General features: G+C 44.0%; 1 protein-coding gene across 2 annotated transcripts in view; it reads left to right on the top strand.

Moving 5' to 3' along the window:
* Nucleotides 1-21,322, top strand: part of LOC126363354 (proton-coupled amino acid transporter-like protein pathetic) — a 303,134-nt gene that overhangs the window by 83,019 nt on the left and 198,793 nt on the right. The window lies entirely within an intron of this gene.

Here is a 21,322-nt window from a genome sequence, read left to right as displayed (position 1 = left end):
GCCATCACTTATTCTCTTGCCCGCCAAATACTAGCAGTGAGAATTTCTGCTGCCACCAAATATTCGAACAGGCTACCACAGAGACGATTGTCATCAGATAGGTGCACCTGTCCTACCACGGATGTTGTGAGTGCAACCCACCTGTCGCCTATGTTTTTTCTTCTCGCCTGTTCCTCGATTCTGAGGCAGTTGCGCGATGCCTGCTTGAAAAAAATGATGGGAAATCCTACAACCCACCGAGAAAATTACGTGAAACCACCCGGAAATAATGTCCAGGTGAAGCAGCGCATTTGGGTGAGCGTGCTGTAAGAATCTGTCTTGGTTCGAGTACTCGCCTAAACGAACAGTCACAAAATGTAGTTCTCTGCTATGGCCGTCCTTGTTACGTCTCGTTGTTATGCCGAAAAAGTGCAATGGTGATACATATCGAAATACACGAGTACATGTAAGCGCCTTCCAAACGAATTTTAATTTCATTTTGACTGCGCTAATGACGCCGCAGTTGAGCGCCGCACAAACCAAACATGAAATCATTTTGACTTGCGATACCGAAAAACCTTACACTTGTTGCCTAAAACAATTGGGACGAAATACAGATGGATTTCGAACACTACAGCCCAATTTTACAGAGCTTTATCGGGGTTGTTTGTTGACCTTTTGATATAAGGGACCCTTTGTCTGCAGAGGGTCAACGCAGAGTGATTTTTTCAGTTTCTTATCCCAAATAAGCTCTGTGACTATAATAAACTGAAGATGCACGGAAGTGCAAATACTACGTGCTGTCTGTTGAGGAAATAGTCAGATGTCCTCCTCCCTCTCACGCCGTCCCTGCCTCCCCCAAGTCACCTCCCCCCCCCCCCCCCCCCTCTGCCCCTCCCGGCCTCCGAACTGGCGTGAACCGTGACAACTACAGTGCATCGTGATGTATGGAGGAACAGATGACGAAACCAAAAATTAAAATTAAAAAAAAACAGTGAGAATGCAACAAACATGTTAGCCCACAGTACTCATAACGATATGTGACTACTTTGCGCTGGAGCTATTCATAAAATGAAAGAAAGAAAGAATAACCTTATATGTAACGGGTCGCTGTAGATTATGTCGATCACGTCACGCTTTTAACAAATAACAGTGCGACATAGTCTGAACAGGTTCAAAATGGCTCTGAGCACTATGGGACTTAACTGCTGTGGTCATCAGTCCCCTAGAACTTAGAACTACTTAAACCTAACTAACCTAAGGACACAACACACATCCATGCCCGAGGCAGGATTCGAATCTGCGACAGTCCCGCGGTTCCGGACTGCGCGCCTAGACCCACTAGACCACCGCGGCCGGCTCTGAACAGGGGTATCGCAGTTACGATTCTAACGGACTGAGAACCTATCCAGACTTAGAATACAAGAAGAGTTTCGTTCAGTGTATTTTCCAGACGTCATAGATGGATTGTACAGAAGAGAGTCAATTCCGAACTACACTTGGCGAGACTTGAGCTTCGTTTGACTTAATAATCATGTACGATATTACGTGAAGCTATGCATAAGCTTCAATGAACAATCGACTAAAAATTTATCAGAGGAGCGGAAACGAGTCAGAAACCTTGTATTCCACCCTAACCCAGTAGTCGCTTACTTACCCAGGGAGCTGACCTTCCGCCTCCGAAGGCGCACACCGCTGGTGGAATCAGAATAGTGTCGATCTTCTTCGTAAAGATAATAGGTTAAGTGTAATTTAGATATCAGACCAGTTTTCAGCTAACGAATATAGATACGCTTTAAATGTGATTTATTCAGTCTCTAAACTGCATTTTGCATCAGGTAATAGCCAACTTCATATGTGCTCTGCCATTGTTACGGAATTCGTCGGAGCCACCATAACTGATTGAGTGACGAAGAAGTTTGCCTCGCTGAGCTGAGCTCGATCCAAACCCCAGTAATTCAAAAGAATTGGGGAACGGCCTATAGACGCTTGTGGCAATAATTAACTATATCCTTCAGAACATGTATGATTGTATATCACTAAGTATGTGGTGGTGTCAAACGGAGACTGCTGCAAATATTATATTGGTCAATGGATAAGGAAACATGAGAATTGCGCGAAAAAAGTAGCATGTTCAAGTCGTGAATGTGGTGCATATGTTACCCAAGATGAGGGGGCTGGAGAAAATGGACGAAACAGATAATAGCAGTGGAACTGGAGGTAACAGCACTCGAAACGAAACGGCAACAATATCTGTGACAGCGTCGATAACGCCGTTGATGAATAATAGTTACCTCTCCTCCGGAAATAGCTACTGTAGTATCATCGACACTACCTTTCAACTAGTGTACTTCTTCGTTATTGTCAGAAAAGTGCTGCTGGCTTTATTTGAGCTTATTATAATTTTGATTTTAACAGCTGGAACTGACGACTGATGAGCTTTTTATTAAAGAAACATTGTGGGTAATATCAGATTACAAATTACAGACACCCTTCTAGAGACAAATGTGCTTGATTATCTATTGATGCCTTCTACCATGCTCTTTTGTAAGTTATTAATAATAGGTGGCGTCAACAGATAAGTCTACGATAGCCACTTCAGCTTCCTCAAATTCAAAACTGACCATGGTATTTTTGTGTAGAACTTTTATAGGTAGCATATAGTTTTACATTCTCAATAGGTGTACTACAGCAATGCTTTCTAAAAGATACTTTACTGATAAAGTAATGCTTACTCTTGTATTCACTTAATGATTGCCGGCCGGAGTGGCCGAGCGATTCTAGGCGCTACAGTCTGGAACCGCGCGACCGCTAAGGTCGCAGGTTCGAATCCTGCCTCGGGCATGGATGTGTGTGATGTCCTTAGGTTAGTTAGGTTTAAGTAGTTCTAAGTTCTAGGGGACTGATGACCACAGCAGTTAAGTCCCATAGTGCTCAGAGCCATTTGAACCATTTTTTGAACTTAATGATTTGAACATTGTGTTCCTGTAACTAGAAAAGTTTTGTGTTTTTTGTGCACATAGGACAGTCTCAGTTACGAAAGCGCGTAGATCTGAGACTCGAAGTACCGCAAAGGCAGGAGGTTAATCCACACGATACTATCAGCCTTAGGATCACCGAACCTGTTTCCTGAGGCTTGACAAGGCGTGCCGAGACCTGCTGCAGAGTTCAAACGTAGCAGCCCAAACTGTTTGCAGACAGCTCGCTAATGTTTCGCTTACACATCTGAGCCGCCTACCACACTGCCGGCCGCTAATCCATCTTGTCTCGTTGTTTATGCAGCCGCGGAATCTGACGTCAGGCACACGAAGGTCACCAAAGACAAGCGCGTCAGGATACTGAGCAGAAAGAGCGTGCAAAACGTAGTAGTTCTTTTGTCGTTTTTTTATCCATATCGAATTATTTTCACACGAACTACCCTCTGACCATACGGTGGAGCATCCAATATACTTGACACACACTGAATTGGCAAAATTCTTGGAATTACAAAGTGCGAATAAGTAAGTGATGCCGATATCTCGTGACAGAGGCACAAATAAAGTACGTTATTCTTTCTTCAATTTGTCTATTTTTTGTGCTGTGAAACAACGTACATGGTTTTATCAACACACGACAAGATTTGTCATTTAGCAGTCATTGTAATTAGTTCAAGCTCGAAGGTTGCAGATATTGACCAACCACGCCGCCTGACATGCAGCTTGATTAGGAACACATTCACTTTTGAAACTTCCTGGCAGTTTTAATCTGCCAGGAAGTTTCATATCATCGCACACTCCGCTGCAGAGTGAAAATCTCATTCTGGAAACATTCATTTTTGTTCCACCAAGATGATTGCTTCATGGATACTAACAGAAATCCAGAGCACAGACTTGGGGATATACTCCGATCAGTCACTTTAATCCTCGCCACGTTGTAGTCAAAGATTATGGTAGAGAATTCTATATATGAGTAGATACAGCGTCATCCAAGATTGTTTGGATCTAAATATCAGAGCGTGTGATCAACTCACCCAGTTCACAAGCTGCTCGTGTTCCAGCATATCCATGTCAATATACTGTAGCTGTATTCGTAAAACCCCGCCAGTTGTGTGTAAAAATGACTTTGATTGAAACCATACATATTTACGAGGGTACTGAGCCACTTAAAATCTGTGAACTCTAAGAATGGAGCTACCGCTTTCGACTCACTAAAACTTGATTTTATACATGGTTGTCCTACTTTTACTAATAAAATATGCATTCTGTGAAAGCCTGTACAGGAGTATTCCACTATTACTGTTACACCCTTTTATGGTTTGTAGAGGGAACTTAGGAGATGAAGTTTGATAAGGAGGACATCGAAAGGGGGCAAAAAAGGACAGCTCGTTTTGTGTTATCACGTAATAGGCGAGAGAGTGTGGCAGATATGATACGAGAATTGGGATGGAAGTCATTACAGCAAAGACGTTTTTCGTCGCGGCGAGATCTATTTACGAAATTTCAGTCACCAACTGTCTCTTCCGAATGCGAAAATATTTTGTTGAGCCCAACCTACATAGGTAGGAATGATCATCAAAATAAAATAAGAGAAATCAGAGCTCGAACAGAAAGGTTTAGGTGTTCGTTTTTCCCGCGCGCTGTTAGGGAGTGGAATGGCAGAGAGATAGTATGATTGTGGTTCTATGAACCCTCTGCCAAGCAATTAAATGTGAATTGCAGAGTAGTCATGTAGATGTAGATGTAGGAACCTATTTCCACTAATATACCTTTTGGATGTAAAATTAGTTTGAAGATCGGATCACTTTCAAACCATCTGCTGCACGTAATGGTAGAGCTGCACACCGCATGCATCGAGTAAGTTTTCCGGATCGCGGTAAGTCCATCACAGACCATTTTCACCCAACTAAAACGACTGCAAGAGGTTAGTACGTTCGCGACGCTCACCAGGGTTTGTGGACCGTGTGTACGCAAGCGTGCTTCCCAGATACACCTTGTGCAACGAATAGCAGAGCTGCCTTACGGAGCAGCTCCTGTACAGTACACAGGACAGAGCACACAGGTCATAGCTCATTGTCTTCTCCGTGTGCGTACCGTCAAGCGGGAGATTTGAAAGTGATCCGGTCTTCAAACTCACTTTATATCCAAACTATACATTTTCCGACGTTGGCTCTTAATCAAAATTTTATCTTCTAAGTTCGCTCTACAACCCCTAGGAGTCTGTAACAGATATTGTGAAACATCCAGTAGAGTCGTTTTCAACTTTCAAGGTACAGTACAATATACTGATTCAGGCACTCTGAAACTTTTGCTGTTGGAGTCAAGATATGGAGAATCAATTTTTTTTTTTACAAATTAGCGTAGCTTAGCAGCGAATTATACTCTGAGCATGGGAAGCTGTCACTGTAAAAGATCTAACCTTACATAACTGAGTTGATCGGCTTCAGTGAGATTATTGGTGAATCCTGCAGCTATGGAATTGTCGTGATAGTTCCTTCCTCGGCATCAATCCATTACCAAAAGAAACTCAGTTGTTTTTACTAGGATTTCAGATTCAGGGGACACACTGGTCATAACATTCAAGTGGTACTCACATTTTGCAATTTGTGCAAGGCCTCAGAATAGAATAAAAAAGTAGGAGGATTTCGTCATTACATCTTCTAGCCATGGATGATCAGTTCCTAATGACGTACAGGTCAACATCTCCGCCTATACAGAATTCTTCTCACATCTTCAGTGAGACAGAATGATACTGAGTGTTTCACGAACACATGTGGGATGATTGCATGCTTATATTTCGAGAAGTAAACGTTCCAGTTGTCAGGCTCAACACTACACAAGAGAACCGATCAATGCTCCATTCTGTATGCCACACTCACGAAACCCCTCCTTTCACTGTCTTCGGGCTGTAAGTCTGCAAGCAACGAGCGAATTTCGCGAAGACTTTTTGCTGGGTTACAGTCTGCTTCTTGCTCGAAACGCAAAGCCGGAAGAAGTGGATGTAGTTGTTCTTGGATAAACAGTTCCACTTAAGTCTGTCCTATCAGGCTTGCCATGGCAGGAATTCCAGTAAACGACACTTTTTGTGTCACTCGTGTTGATAAGACATTAGCACGTAACGTAAATGAGACATGTCTCCACTTTTCGTCAACTTGGTCAGTTGACATATTCATGGGAATAGAACGATCTCTATGCTCTTGTCGTAGTGGTGGGTGGCCATGCTCGAAGCTCTCCCACGTAAAATATTAATTCCAGCTTTAAGAAATCGGTGTGGCTGGAAGATACTACTAATAGAAATGTCCAAATTTCCATTTGTAATTAAGGCAAGCACGATAATTTACCTCCGAGTTCTCAATGGTGATAACGGGAAATACGTAGACTCTTGTGGAACTAAGCATATTGTTGTGGGTAACGTCACTATCTGATCGAAAGGATCCTCACACGCATTAGCGGACATTAATGTGGAGTGCGTCCACGCTTAGCCTTTATGGTGGTTAAAACTCTGCTGCAGACTCTTTCAGTGAGGTGTCGGAATGTCTGCGGAGGAACGGCAGCCCGTTCTTCATCAAAAGCCGAAACCAGAGGCGTTACTGATGCTGGACGCTGGGGTCTGGAGCGAAGTCGACGCTCGAACGTACCCAGAAGGTGTTCCATTGGGTTCAAGTCCGGATTCTGGGCAGGTCAGTCCATTTCAGGAATGTTACTGTCTAGAAACAGATGCTGTTTCACGACAGGCTCTATTCTCAAGCTGATACAAACGGTCATCGTCTCCGAAATGTTCCTCTGCTGTACGCAGTACACATAGCTGTAAAATGTGTTTGTGGTATTCCTCATTTAGCGTTTTCTTAAACGCAGTGACGGGACTATATCGTAACCACGGAACACTCTCCCATACCGTAACACCACCACCCCCATACTTCACCATTGGCAGTACAAATTTCAGACAACGTTTTCCAGATCTTGGCCAAAAGCGAAACCTCCCATCGCATTACCCGTTACCACAGAGTATAGCCTGATCCGTCAATTCAAATAAGTCGGTTGCAGTCATCTAGTGCCGAGTGGCGTCTCTTTTACACCATCTCAAGTATCGCTTAACACTGACTTCAGAAACGTGTGGCTTACGAGGAGCTGCTCCACCGTTGTACCCGATTCTTTTCAATCCCCTACACACAGTCATTGTGCTGGCTAGACTGCCGCTAGCACTTTGGAACTCGCGAGTGATTCCTTCCGCTGATTTCATGCGATTTTTTTTACAACCTCCCTCCGCAATGTCCTACGGCCCCTGTCTATGAATACATGAGCTCTACCTGGTCTTCGTTTGGCTGTTGTTGAATATTCACATTTCCATTTCACAATTATATCACCATCATTTGGCAGCTTTAGGAGGGCTGAAATGTCCCTGTTGGACGTTTTACTCAGATTCTAAGACACTCAAGTCAGACCTATTCTGCTGTTACGCTTCTCTAGTGACAATGCAGTACTGCCTGCCTCCTTGTATACTGCCGTGTCCACCTCTCGTGACATTTAGTGGTCAGTTCTGCATGGTCTTGATCAAATAGCGTACTTCACGAAAGAGGGTCGGCAGTTTGGCGTAACGAAAGAACGGCGAGCGAGTGTTGTCACGGCAACTGCGTCAACATTTGCTGTGTCGGCGTGGCGCGGCATCCCACGTCGGAGCGCAGAGCGGCAGCCTGTGGCGGCGGCGATGGCGTGGCGGCGCGTGGGCTGCGACCTGTCCGCACGTGGGCCGCGGTGGGCGGCGGGCGGCGCGCAGCAGGTAGCAGGCACCAGCGTGGGCGGCCGGGCCCCGCCAACCGACACGCGCTCCAGCCTTTGCGCAGGTCACTTCAGCTGCTCCAGCTGCTTCCAGTCTTAGACAACGACGGTAACGGCACACCTGCAAATACGACGGAGTGCCACACCCCCTGACTTTCGTAAATTGTGAGAAATGAGAAGAATTTGCGTTGACTCGGCAAAATACAGACCATGACTCCAATGTTGAGTGTACGTACTGTTATTTCAGTAGCGCTCACAAAATCACCTCTAGCAAACCGGTGGCGCTACAGCAGGCTTGTGTCATCTGAATGCAGAAGGTGGACACGTGTTTGAAAGCAGGAAGGGTTCTGGTATACAGAGAGCAAGCAGCGTCATTTGCGTTGGTCATGTGGATCGATTGGTATCGAGTCGTCGTTTACAGGACGAACTGCGACGGATGGGCACTGGCCTATTACAGGTGAGTCAATTTTAGGTGGCTAAGTTTCAGTCCTTATGTTGATCCTAAATTGTGGCTTCACTTTCCGACCACAGGATAGTTATTCAGAAGCTTCATCGAGCGAGGTGGCACAGTGGCTAGACATTGGACTCGCGTTCGGGAGGACGACGGTTCAATCCCGCGTCCGACCATCATGATTTAGGTTTTCCGTGATTTCCCTAAATTGCTCCAGGCAAATGCCGGGATGGTTCCTTTCAAAGGGCACGGCCGACTTCCTTCCCTAATCCGATGAGACCGATGACCTCGCTGTCTGGTCTCGTTCCCCAAAACAACCCAACCCAACCCTCAGAAGCTTCGCTCAGGAGGGATGGGAGAAACTATATCCGTCGATGACCTATATTTACTTATATTCTTTCGAAAAAGCAGGACCACGACCTCATTCCAACTCGCCCGCACGTACTGCAGCCACAGGAAAAGTAATATCAAACAATACTGCGCGCAGAATCCATCAAGACGGTAGTGAATACGCGGTCAGTCAGCTATACATCCGGAATGAATTTCCACTCCAGAGCACAGTGTGCGCAAGTATGACACTTTGTGACAGGTTAAAACTGTGTGCCATATCGGGATTCGAACTCGGGGTCTTTGCCTTTCGCGGACAAGCGCTCTGCCCATGAAAGATAAAGATCCTTAGTTTAAGTCCCGCTCTCAAACGCATTATTAATCTATCAGGAGGTTCCAAGTGTGAATCATTCGTCACAGAAGGAACCCGTTTTCAGCAGGGACATGTTCAGCCGTGCGCAGTTGCCTACACGAGTGAGTCCCTATTCAGCACCCCTACAGACGTTTCGGTAGTCGGGTCAGTATCAGAGCCAATATCGGGACGACTATACACGCAAGTATATGATCCGATATTGAGGGCGGGGAGAGGATTTGTAGGATGGCGGGGCGACTGTCCACAAAATTCTGTTTCATAATCTTCGCATTTTTATTAATTAATTAAATGCACTAAAAACAGCTCCAGTAACATTTGAGAACTTTATCGAGTCCACTATCGGTTTCAGCCTTTATATTGCATCATTTATTATTTACTTCGCCTTCCTTACATCAACTGAAACGGGCGGTAATCAATTTAACATTTTTAGTTGCTGCATTCGTGGTATTTTAATATCGTCTTCAGGTTTACCTACTGTCAGGCCATAAATGTAACCATTTGGTTAACAAGTTCATTTCTTTTAGCTTATCAACCTCAACAAAAATGGCTCTGAGCACTATGGGACTTAACTTCTGAGGTCATCAGTCCCCTAGACCTTAGAACTACTTAAACCTAACTAACCTAAGGACATCACACACATCCATACCCGAGGCAGGATTCGAACCTGCGACCGTACGGGTCTCGCGGTTCCAGACTGAAGCGCCTAGAACCGCTCGGCCACTCTGGCCGGCTCAACCTCAACAAATTACTCATTCCTGCCCCAGTTTCCACTCGAACTTTTCTTTGGGTGGGACGTTAAAATGCCAATATTTTAATGAATTGATACGTATTGCATGTAACGTGTCAGTAGGTTTACCAGATATTCGGAAAATTCTGGACATGCCTTATATTTTAACCTTCTGTCTGGCGTCCTGGAGGTACCTAAGAAAATCTCGCATGTCCAATATTCTGTGGTATTTTATTGTTGTTTTTATTGTCATTAGTATTATTGAATTCACATAGAGGCATCCTGGATATTGTTGGAGCAAAATTGTTATCTCACTCGCCGCCTCACCAGTTGCTGCCGTTCCTTTGAGTTACCTACACTGCACACTCCTCAAAAGACAGACAGGAGTTGGGCCGATCCGGTTAGTCGTGAGATTTTGCTATCGCGACCATCTCGTATCGGGACGCTCATCATCCATTCGGCGACTAGCTGATACGCGTCATCATATTGCGGTGCAATGCTTGTCGGATCAGATCTGCAACAAAAGCAAGCAGTCCACGCTACACTTAGACTTTGTGTAACATACTGTGAAGTGCGTCTCACCTGGCAGGTGTGGGAGACCTCTCTGACGTAGAGCAAGAGAGTCGCTACACGTACTAGCTCATACAGAGCGAGTGCGTTATTAGCTGAACTGAGAAAACAGTGACGGCTTTGTGGTGTAACGTGTCTGTTGAGCCCCAGCCTCATACGTTACTGAGATACGTGCGGCTGAAGTACGAGACAGCGAACTGCATACGGTGACACCTACGACCTGGCCATTATGTTCACCCTCCAAGGCACAGAGGTGACTACTCTCTGACACACGGCGCTTGAAGCGTGCTTTCTTGTAAAAGAAGAGGGCACCCAATATTTCCATGATTTGTGTGGTGACTTGCAATTTACTCTGAGTATTGACACACAAAAATTCAAACTACATGAAGTTACTACCTTTCTTCCCAGCTCTTTTCAGACGAACAGTTCGTAAGTTCCACATGCTGCCTATAACAGCCAAGTTCTAGTTCAGAGGCTTTTCATACATTTTCAAACAGTTTTTTATGCAACTGTCAACTTGAGGACTAGTTTATGTTACAACAGGAAGCTGACCGCTGTGGCCGAGCGGTTCTAGGCGCTTCAGTCCGGAACCGCGCTGCTGCTACGGTCGCAGGCTCGAATCCTGCCTCTGGCATGGATGTGTGTGATGTACTTAGGTTAGTTAGGTTTAAGTAGTTCTAAGTCTAGGGGACTGATGACTTGAGATGTTAAGTCCCATAGTGCCTACAGCCATTTTAAAACAGGAACTGTAACATTAAGAATGGCAATGATGACAGTTGTATGCGTACATGACTCGTGCAAGGCGTCGACAAGATATAGTAGTGGTTAGTAAAAAATTAATATTCAGTTTGTGGTATCCCCAAGCATTGTAGAGGACTGTAAGAAAGTTACACGGATTGCAAATGCGGTGACAGAAAAACATATTCTCTGAAACCCTTTTTTAGCAAACAAAACATACTTCGAGCTACACAAACGAAAATTTCCGGCTGAATGTAAAACCAATGATAATCGCCAGTGACACATTAATTCTAAGCAAATGGATCCATGACCAAACAGCTGCGCCGGTTCTAACTCGAAAAAAAGTTGTGTGATTCGTTGGTACATCCTTCACCTTGCCTTCCGTCAATTGAACTGATATCTATACAGCGTAAGCACAGAGAAATTTCTGCGTCCGACTGACTAATATTCAGCACTTCTATGGGCGAACTAATTTTTGCTCTAGTCTGTTGATTTTTATGTCATCAGTTGTTCTCCTTCGTAGTATATTTCATATTCTACTAATCTTAATTAAAGGATCTCAGGTAACAAATATTACATCCATCTCGATTGCTTCTGAACTGCTAACAAAGCATATGAAAAAGGAATATTGAATCCACGATTTGTCGCGCCTTAGCATAGTGCCGTTATCAAAATCGACGTGTTAAACGCAAAGGGAACAAATGAGAAGAATTTTTAGAAATAATTACAACACTACGCGTGTGTGGAAAGGAACATCCTCATTTAAAAGGACAACGATTCTACGACTGACTGAATCTAAACGGGTAAATATATACGCAGTTGCGAGTATGCATAAATGTCAACTTTATAATGGAATGACGACAGTGAAAATTTGTGGCGGACCGGGACTCGAACCTGCGGCCGCCTTACAATTTGGCTAGCCGAGCACGACGCGCGCCAAACCCAAACTTCCGTATAAAGTCAACAACCTGTACTCGTACATCCATTAGACATACTCCCTTACAGGGAGGACATTTTGCTTGAAAGTCGCTTGCCCAGTGGCGGCGGATGAATGCGATATTTCATTGCTTGCACGTCCTAATAAACTTTGCATCGTAATTCAGAATAGCGCCGGTGCTGCAGTATTATATGAATTCGAACACTTTGAGATGACACCAAATTTTCTAGTTTTAAATTGTCAGAATACCTCGTACTAGTAAGATTCAGAACACATAGTTAAAACACTTTGCGCTCTTCATTATCAAAATTTACGTCATCCATATACCTTTGCAGTTGGGAAGCCAAATTTATTGGACAATGTTTCAATTACAGCTGCGAGAAAACCACAGTGTTATGAATGGGAATTTGTCGCAGCCTTTCGTCCTATTCAATTGCCACAGATATTTGCTTCATTGGAATACAGTGTAATTTTATCCATCAGATCTCTTAAGAGACATCAAATCTTCAGATTACACATGTAATTTTACACTTTCGGAACGTAAACTTTACGTAAAGTCTTAATTTAAGCAGAAATAAAAACGCGCTCTCAGGTTGCAGATGAAGTTCTGTGGGCGGAATGCACAAAAGGCACGTAAAGACAAAAGAAGGTAGCAGGTGCTGTATTTAATGTTAGCGAAAAATTATTTCAAAGTAATATTTAAAAATTAACATATTTCAGTAGGTAACATTTCTATATTTCGAATATTGCAGAATGAAAGGAAACCAGTAGACAATGGCGAGGTTTCCTCGCAACTAGTTTGGTTCAAAATGGTTCAAATGGCTCTGAGCACTGTGGGACTTAATATCTGAGGTCATCAGTCCCCTAGAACTTAGAACTACTTAAACCTAACTAACCTAAGGACAGCACACACATACATGCCCGAGGCAGGACTCGAACCTGCGACCGTAGCAATCGCGCGGTTCCAGCCTGAAGCGCCTAGAACCGCTCGGTCACACCGGCCGGCGAAACTAGTTTGGGGGGAAGAAAGTGTTCGGGGGAACATTGTGTTCGAATCGAGGCGGACCCACAACTCCCACATTTTTTACTCACCACAGCTGTTCAATACTTGATATTCTCACAGAATGACGCTAAACTATAACATTGAACAAATTAGATGTAGTGAATCATGTAACTGTCATTTATTAAGTAGGTGCTGAAGTTTGTATCGTTTTTCCATAAGTTCAATGCACACAACAGATATACGTAATAAAGACTTCACTATTTACATCTGTCTGTCAACGCTGGCGTGACTTTTCGATTCCGCGACTGCAGAAATCACGTGTTTTTGAGGCGAAGAACTCGTCGAGGCATCTTCCGAGTGCTTTTTCATCCGAAAAGGAAGTTACTCCAAGGTTGTTCGATAGAGAACTGGTCGTGCGGTAGCGTTCTCGCTTCCCACGCCCGGGTTCCCGGGTTCGTTTCCCGGCGGGGTGAGGGATTTTCTCTGTCTCGTGATGACTGGGTGTTGCGTGCTGTTCTTAGGTTAGTTACGTTTAAGTAGTTCTAAGTTCTAGGGGACTGATGACCATAGATGTTAAGTCCCATAGTGCTCAGAGCCATTTGAACCATTTGATAGAGAACGTAAAAGGTAAAAATCTGAGGGCGCAAGATCAGGTGAATAAAGTGGGTGCGGATGACTCCCCAACCCCATTACTGTGTAGTATTTCTTGTCAGTCTAGCAGAATGTGGCTGGGTGTTATCGAGGAGTAGCATCACTTCACCCAGTCTTCCTGGTCGTTGTTCTTGGATTCCGTCTGCAAGACATTATCTCTTGTGAAGTCCTTGTACGGGGAGTTGGTGCTTTGTTTGATCTTAGCTATTCCTTTTTTTCCCTTTATGTTAGCATAAAGACACCATTTCCCGCCACCAGTAACGATACAGAATAGGAATGGTTGGTGTTCACGAGCCAATTGATGACGAGCAAACAGAAATGCACATATTGCCACCTGCTGATATTTATGTTTGGCTTAGAGCATGAGGTGCCCACACATACGATTACTGAACCTTCCCCATATGGTGCAAATATCACACGATGATGGAATGATCACGGTTCATCAAATTTGCCAGTTCTCGAATACACTGATGTGGATCATTGTGGATCGATACGCTTAAACGATCTTCATCAGAACCCAAACATCATCCTGAACGTGGAGAGTCACTAACGTCAAAATGATCCTCGTTAAAACGTGAAACCATTTTCTTTCCGTGTTCTGTCCAATGTCATTACCCTCATACACAGCGAAATGATTCTGGGTCCTCCGCTGCTGTCACCCCCCCTGTAGGACTGAAACAGAAGAATATATCGGAGTATGTACGATTTCCCCTCTTAGAACTCCATTTTGTAGCGTCCACAGTGCCGCTCAGTATCTCAAAATGACAAATTGTCAATGTGTAAACTCATAAAGAAACAATGGCCAAAATGACAATGTGTAAGCCCAAAAAGTATCAGTGAACTACAAGTAAAAATGATAATCGATAAATAAACCCATAGTAACTGGAATACTAAGATGCAAACCAAAAACGCTACGAACTTATGCACCACTCTAATAATTAGGTTCAATTGTCAATGCTTGAATAAGAAGGTTCCACAGTCGCGAAGTTCGGCAATGGATCATTTAACGATCGTAAATTCTCCACGTAGCAAATGAGTTAAGACTGATGTGCTAAGAAACACGTCTGCCTTATCCCTCCCAAGCGCTAATGACAAAGCAAAAGATTCTTTAAACTTAGACGTCCGTCTGGTAATTTCGTTTCCTTATATATTCCTTGATACCGCAGCGGATTACCACTTAAGAGAAGCTTATGACGCCATCATGCATATGCTACCGGTGCATGAGTTTCCTGCTGTGTCGATTGACGTCTTTTTTGCTTACGTGAGCAGAATTGACATCCGGATACTTGACCAAATAACCAGCTCATATTAGCAACATATTTATTTCTGTCATATTGCACTCGTCACACTTACGCTCGTATTTCTACATACATGACCATTCTTTGTGGTAGGGCGTGCTGGGGAACGGATGCTTCAAAACTCATCCCCATGCTCGAACTGACGCCTCGCACTTATTCAGATAACGGCGGTAGGCCTCCTCAAAACCACACAGCTGGCACCGAATTATGTTCTGTTATCTTCTTGTCCTAAATGCCATTGGTTCCAAAGTCCTTTTTCTATAAAAACAGGCAGAAAGAAGAGTGCCTCAGTTGTATCTGCCCATCAAATACCAGAACAGGGCCTTCTAGCTCTGTCTTGTGTATGATTGGCAGCAACAAGATATTTTTTAACACTGTAAAAGCGTGGATCTTCCATTTGCAGCCTAATGTAGAAAATGTTAGGACAGCACTCTGCAGATACATGATTACATAGTTATGATTACACCAAACGTAGCATACTCATTCAAAGTCTTACGATGCAAGACTTCCGTGACATAAGATGAAATAACAAAGAACGTTTGAAAGCGTAACGTCCTGTCAACGACAGAGCTTTATAGAGACGAAACATTTTGCTCGGGCAGTACAAGGCGGGTAATCGAATCACCCGCGTCCTTTCCGACGGAACCATACTAACGTTCGCCTTAATCAATTTAGAGAAACTACGTAAAACGTAAATCTAGATGCCTGGAAGGGAATTTATCCGCCTCTCTTTCAGATTACGAATTCACACTTTTGCTCCCTCTGAGTCCGTCCGATAGTGGAGTACAAAAGTAGAGATGATGAATAGGCGTTCACGTTGTTAGTATGCTTGAACGAGGTCGTCCGTCTACAGCACGGCGTGACGAGGAACTGTGGGACAGTGATTTGTTATTAACCGGCGACATGTTGAATCATACAAGCGTCCTGTTTCAATCTCTAGAATAAGCTCCATCCATGTTTAGATAGACGCTCTATGTTGCTTGTTAGGGAACCAAGTTGTGCGAGATTGGCTGTATTAAGAGACGGGTCCCTTTTCACATAATAGCCGGTTGAACACGATACCTGGAAAATAGCTACAATGATAAGATGAACATGCGCCGTTGGAAATTGCCTAGATGGAGTGGAAGTGCTTTTTCTCCGGTGACCCACATATCGACCCAGAGTTCAGCCATGCGTACACACACACACACACACACACACACACACACACACACACACACACGTCACACACACAGATAAGACAATGTTGGAGAGCTGTGCTAACATAATTTCTCACAATCTCTCTCACAGTAAGCCAGTGTCTTGTGACAAATGAATGTCGTGCGGCAGACATATCTGTGACTGAACATGTTTGCCAAGGGCGTCGCCTACAGGCGTTGCTCCAGCTGAGGAGGAGAACAAGTAGACCAGTGCCAGAGTCGGGTGGAGACTTAGAGCAGCCAGTTTCCGTTGTTTTTATTCCATTTACCATCAGGCGATGCTTATTGTTGTACAAGGACGGAAACCATTCGATGCAGGGCCATAATGTGGTGGGGAAAATAATGCAAGAAAATACCAAAGAAGTAGGTCTAGAGGGAAGCGATACTTTTATTTTTGGAATTTTTGGTTAAATTGTGGGAGGTTAAATACAGGGTAAACATATCGATGATGGTGCAGGAGCTACGAAATGTGCACTACTTCTAAAGTAATGCACGCCCTTGATTGCAGTCATGTTCTTTTGTCAGTTACACATTTACGTAGAAATGTGTACGTGTCTACTTTTGGCGGAGGTGGGGTGGAGGGAGGGGGGCCGTGCCTCACGACAATGTGCCTAGCAACAATGTGATCTCTTACTGAACATTATTGCCTGAAAAGTGCTCCGTGTTAAATGAGGTTTGGCTTTCGCTAGCTCTGATATGGGAGTAGTGCTGTATTTTTTAAAAATTTTCGTCTTACTCTGCGCGTGTGCTCTTTCCATCATGGTAAAAGCTCCTGAAGGAGAAAAAATGCATCGAGTTTTACACAACGAAAGCCTAAAAAACACTGAAATTGCGAACAGAGTAAACTGCTGTCAGCTGTGAGTCGAAATCTGCAAATACTGATGGCCAAAGGAAATATGGAAAATTTACGACGAAGCGGACGTCCAAACAATTCTTCGTCCTGAGAGGACAGAATACATTGTCGACAATGCCGGAAAAGCAAGAGTGCTACGTCAGTTGAACTGGCAGAAGAATGTTTAAGAGGCAACAGCAGTTGATTCCAGATCATCAGTTGTTAGGAAAAGATTCTGTGCAGTGGGAATGTTGGCTAGAGTCACCAGGAAGAAGACATTTTTAATTGCTTCAAAGAGGAAAAGGAGACTGGCTTAGGACAGATTGCACGTAAACTGAACAAAAGAACCTTGGAAAATTGTAGTATTTTCAGGTGAGAGCCCATTTTCGACTGTGCGTGACAGACAACAGGCTGACAGGTACGAATCCAATGAAAAATTGTATCCTGAGTGCCTTAGCGAACCATGAAACGTGCTCCATCGGTAATGATAAACATGCCAAGGTGTTGCAAGATTACTCTTTGTTCAGGGAACAAGAACCGTGATCATTAAAGAGTTGTGATTCCGCGCTCTCTAATGTTCACTGCACGTGATACTTTCCGCGATGTGCAGTGGATTTTCCTACAAGACCTGGTTCCATGCCACATAAAAAAGTGAGTTTTTGGTTATTCTATCTTGGCCAAACAATTCCCATTGTTAATGCTGTTACACATCCTTGAAATCTATCATTTCAGATTCGCTCTGTCCTGACTGAACTGGGTATCAGAGAACTTCCGTGGCAGGAAAATTCGGTATTGAGAATTTGTGGCGGCTGGTTGGGAGATGGGTTCAGAAGAAGAAGCCTGCGATAAAACAGATGCTGCTGGAGGGGCCTTTGAATGTGTGGCACCATGAAGTTAACAATAGTAGCTCAGCGTGTTCGGTAAAAGAGCTGGCTGGCTTCTGTAATTAAAAATAAACTGAGTGAAAAGATCAACAACGAAGGTAAACTGATGTCATGTGACCTCCGCTACGACGAAATACACAAAAAAAAGGTCAGCGCGTTGGATTGCCACGCACGGGGGCCCGGGTTCGATTCCCGGCTGGGGAAGGATATTTTCTCCCCTCAGGGACTGAGTGTTGTGCGGTCCTCATCGACATTTCATCCCCACTGTCGACGTGTAGGTCGCCGAATGTGGCGTCGCACTCAATAAGACCTGCACTTGGCGGCCGAACTTCCCGATTGGGAACTCTCGGCCACTGACGCCATACGCTCATTTCCATTGATCGGCTCCGTGCCCAACATGGTGAAGTCTGTTGTAAGGGCCAAGGAGGGTCCAACAAAACACTAAGTTCATTTAAAGTGTGACTACTGTGTAATTTACTTGTGATACACAATATTTTACACTACGGTCAAATTAAATGGAAATTTCATCAAAATATTTGATGTTTAATTTCGATATCATCAATGACATGGCACGTCATTGTACAGATATATTATTCCTTCTCACTCGTAGGCGATTCTCCTTTGATAAATATTTGAAATTTGAGAGACAAATGGATTTTTAGAGGTTCTGCACCAAAATACTGTAGGCATGTGCAATACTTTCGAACAGTAGTGTACATGGCGGAGGTAAAAATGAAAATTTTGTCTCTTACAATAACAGTCGGGATTTCACCGCAGCAAAAGAAAATGATCACCTGAACAATACGTACCAAAGAAATAGACATCGTAACAGTTTTCTGATCATACAAAAGAAATGCTGAAAGAAGTCAGAAGCGGATGATTATCGGTACGTGCCGTGAAGTACTGATTGCTATTGTAGCAAAACATACTGCTGTCAACAATACTTGTATTGTGAGATAAACTGCTAATTGCAGATACGAGAGGAAGGTTCTGAAAATACCAGAGATCTGTGTCACCGCAACAGCTGAAGTTTCCCAGAAGGCGCCCGCCGCAGCCGTGATAACAGTTCGTGTGCCACTGCGGCCCGCAAGCGGAGACCGGCTGACTCAGGGACTCTGTGCATGCAGCCTCGCAAGTTATCGCCGCTTCCCGCAACCCCGCTCTTCTCTTTCATCATTATCAGCATCCCGAGCGCATGGTCATCCATGAGTCGTTATGATAGTCATGCACATTCGAAATCAAGTGTCATATTGTGTAGCCACTGTCGAAAATTGGAATTAAATTATAACCACTGCTGTTAGTGTTTCTTCCCTGACTGTATTACTTTCGTAAAATAAAGACCAAGCGCCTTCAATCACAATAGTGATTATACTTCAATAAACGTTCAATCTGGCCCTGGTAAGATTACAACTAACCTAAATCTGAAAAAAAAAGCAATGTAGACTGTCAAAGCACCTAAAGATCAGCCCTAGTGCTCGACTGAAGGTGGTTATTCTTTATTTTACGAAAATGGAAATTGTTACATCTTGAGCGCTTTGACTCCGAAAGCTACGAAATATGCTCCAGTATTTCCGTGCCAGTAAAACAGGTTGGTTAAAATTTAGTCCATACGAGTCTGACTTCAGTGTTTTCAGTACAGAAAAAATCCATTACTACACATGAAGATTGGTGCGAGTGCATTATGGCTACTGAGTGTGTCCAGCGTTTCTAACTCTTTTCAGAAAGTAATCGCTGCGCGGGATTAGCCGAGCGGTCTGGGGCGCTACAGTCATGGACAGTGCGGCTGGTGCCGGCGGAGGTTCGAGTCCTCCCTCGGGCATGGGTGTGTGTGTTCGTCCTTGGGATAATTTAGGTTAAGTAGTGTGTAGGCGTAGGGACTGATGACCTTAGCAGTTAAGTCCTATAAGATTTCACACACATTTGAACATTTTGAACTGACAGAGATCGCAACACAGCGTGCCCAGATGCGCCCGTGCAGTTTCCCACCACAACTTTCTTAGAAAAGTCGAATCTTTGGCACGAGGGTTATGAGACCATCATACCGACATATCGCACAGTTGGCTGTACTACGAAGACTGGAGAGCGAGTGCTGGTGGGATGGAGTCAGAACTACAATGTGGCAAGTGCAGTAGGAATGAATTTTCGAGGTCTACACGACAAGCAGGTAGTAGAATTGTCCAACTGGTTCTGACAAATAAACAGATGACACCAGATGACATCTGGGTAAAGCTTACACAGGCAGAGTGTCGCAAAGAACCATCTGGAACAGAAGCTGAGTTGAGATCTGTAGTCGCTGTGCGTCGTTTACCATGCCACAGATAACACGTAACTTGCATGGCGCACAGCCAGAGTCAACCGGGACACTGAGTGGCCGTCTGTGGTGTTCGCCGATGAATTCGCTTCTGTTTCTGGCGTCCGTAGACGACCTGGTGAAAGGTCACAGAAAACAGTGATTCTCGAGACTCATGTGTCCGACTATAGGAATCGTGGTGTGCGGCGCTACTCGATATAAGAACTGGACTGACTTGGTAGCAGTTGAAGGAAGGTTGGATGTTCGATAGAATGTGGAAAGAGTAGTAAACTTTGTTGTCGTTGCCTTCACGAGCAGAGTACGAAACGGTATATTCTAGCAAGATAACGTAATACCTTACAACACTGTTCACATCACGAATTCCGTGAGAAGTGTACGGATCACTGACAGACCTGGCTGGTTCCTGATGTCACCCGTAGAACATATTTGCGGTGCTGTGGGAAGATATATACTTACATACCAGCCCACAGCCATCAAAATTCATGAAGTGACACAGCATGCCTTTCTCGCATGCTAAGAAATTCCTCTAGATGAATTCGGAGGCTGTTTGCTTCCATTCCATTACTAAAAAAAGTGTGTTGTTGTGCCCTCGGGATCACAACTCGTAGTGGTGTTGATGATGGACGATAGTTCCGTTTAGAACGAAAGATTAATAATTACCACTCTTTATGTGAATAACATCTTCAAAACTCTTGTTAAATATCGGATTGGTGCTTGATGGTGTAACACTTTCTACTTTCGTCAGCGTATTACGTCCATCTAGTAAGACTTTGAGTGGTCAACAGGTTCCCTATTTCGACGTTAGATTCCGATGTTAACCCCTCTCATGAGTTGGTCAATTGTTTAGGAGCTGCTCGAACAGTGTTTGAGCACTTAGCGAAGCGTATAGTGTTTCGGACTTACTTTATTTGCTGTCTGTTTCGATTGAAGAATACAGGATTTGTGAGTGCACACATTCTGAGATGTAGATCACTTAATGGACGAAACTTTCGTGTTGTAAGTACTCAAAGATGCACATTTTGCATAATGCAATATAATGAAATGACTTCAGATTAAAAAGAATTATTGTATTACAGAGATCATAAAATAATATAACCTACGTATGTGTCATCTGTCTGAAGTGCGAGTGACGGCATCGAGTGTGTGTGTGTGTGTGTCGTGTGTGTGTGTGTGTTGTGTGAGAGTTTAGAGTCATGTTTGTGTTGTTGATGACAATGAGAGAAAGGGAGAGAGTGAAAGTCTTTACTGCCACATAGGCTGTTCCTTTAGAATAGCACCATGTGGCGCTCCG

Source organism: Schistocerca gregaria, chromosome 1 (genome assembly GCF_023897955.1).
Source record: "Schistocerca gregaria isolate iqSchGreg1 chromosome 1, iqSchGreg1.2, whole genome shotgun sequence".
Taxonomy (NCBI): Eukaryota; Metazoa; Arthropoda; class Insecta; order Orthoptera; family Acrididae; genus Schistocerca; species Schistocerca gregaria.
This window is presented reverse-complemented; position numbering and strand designations above follow the sequence as displayed.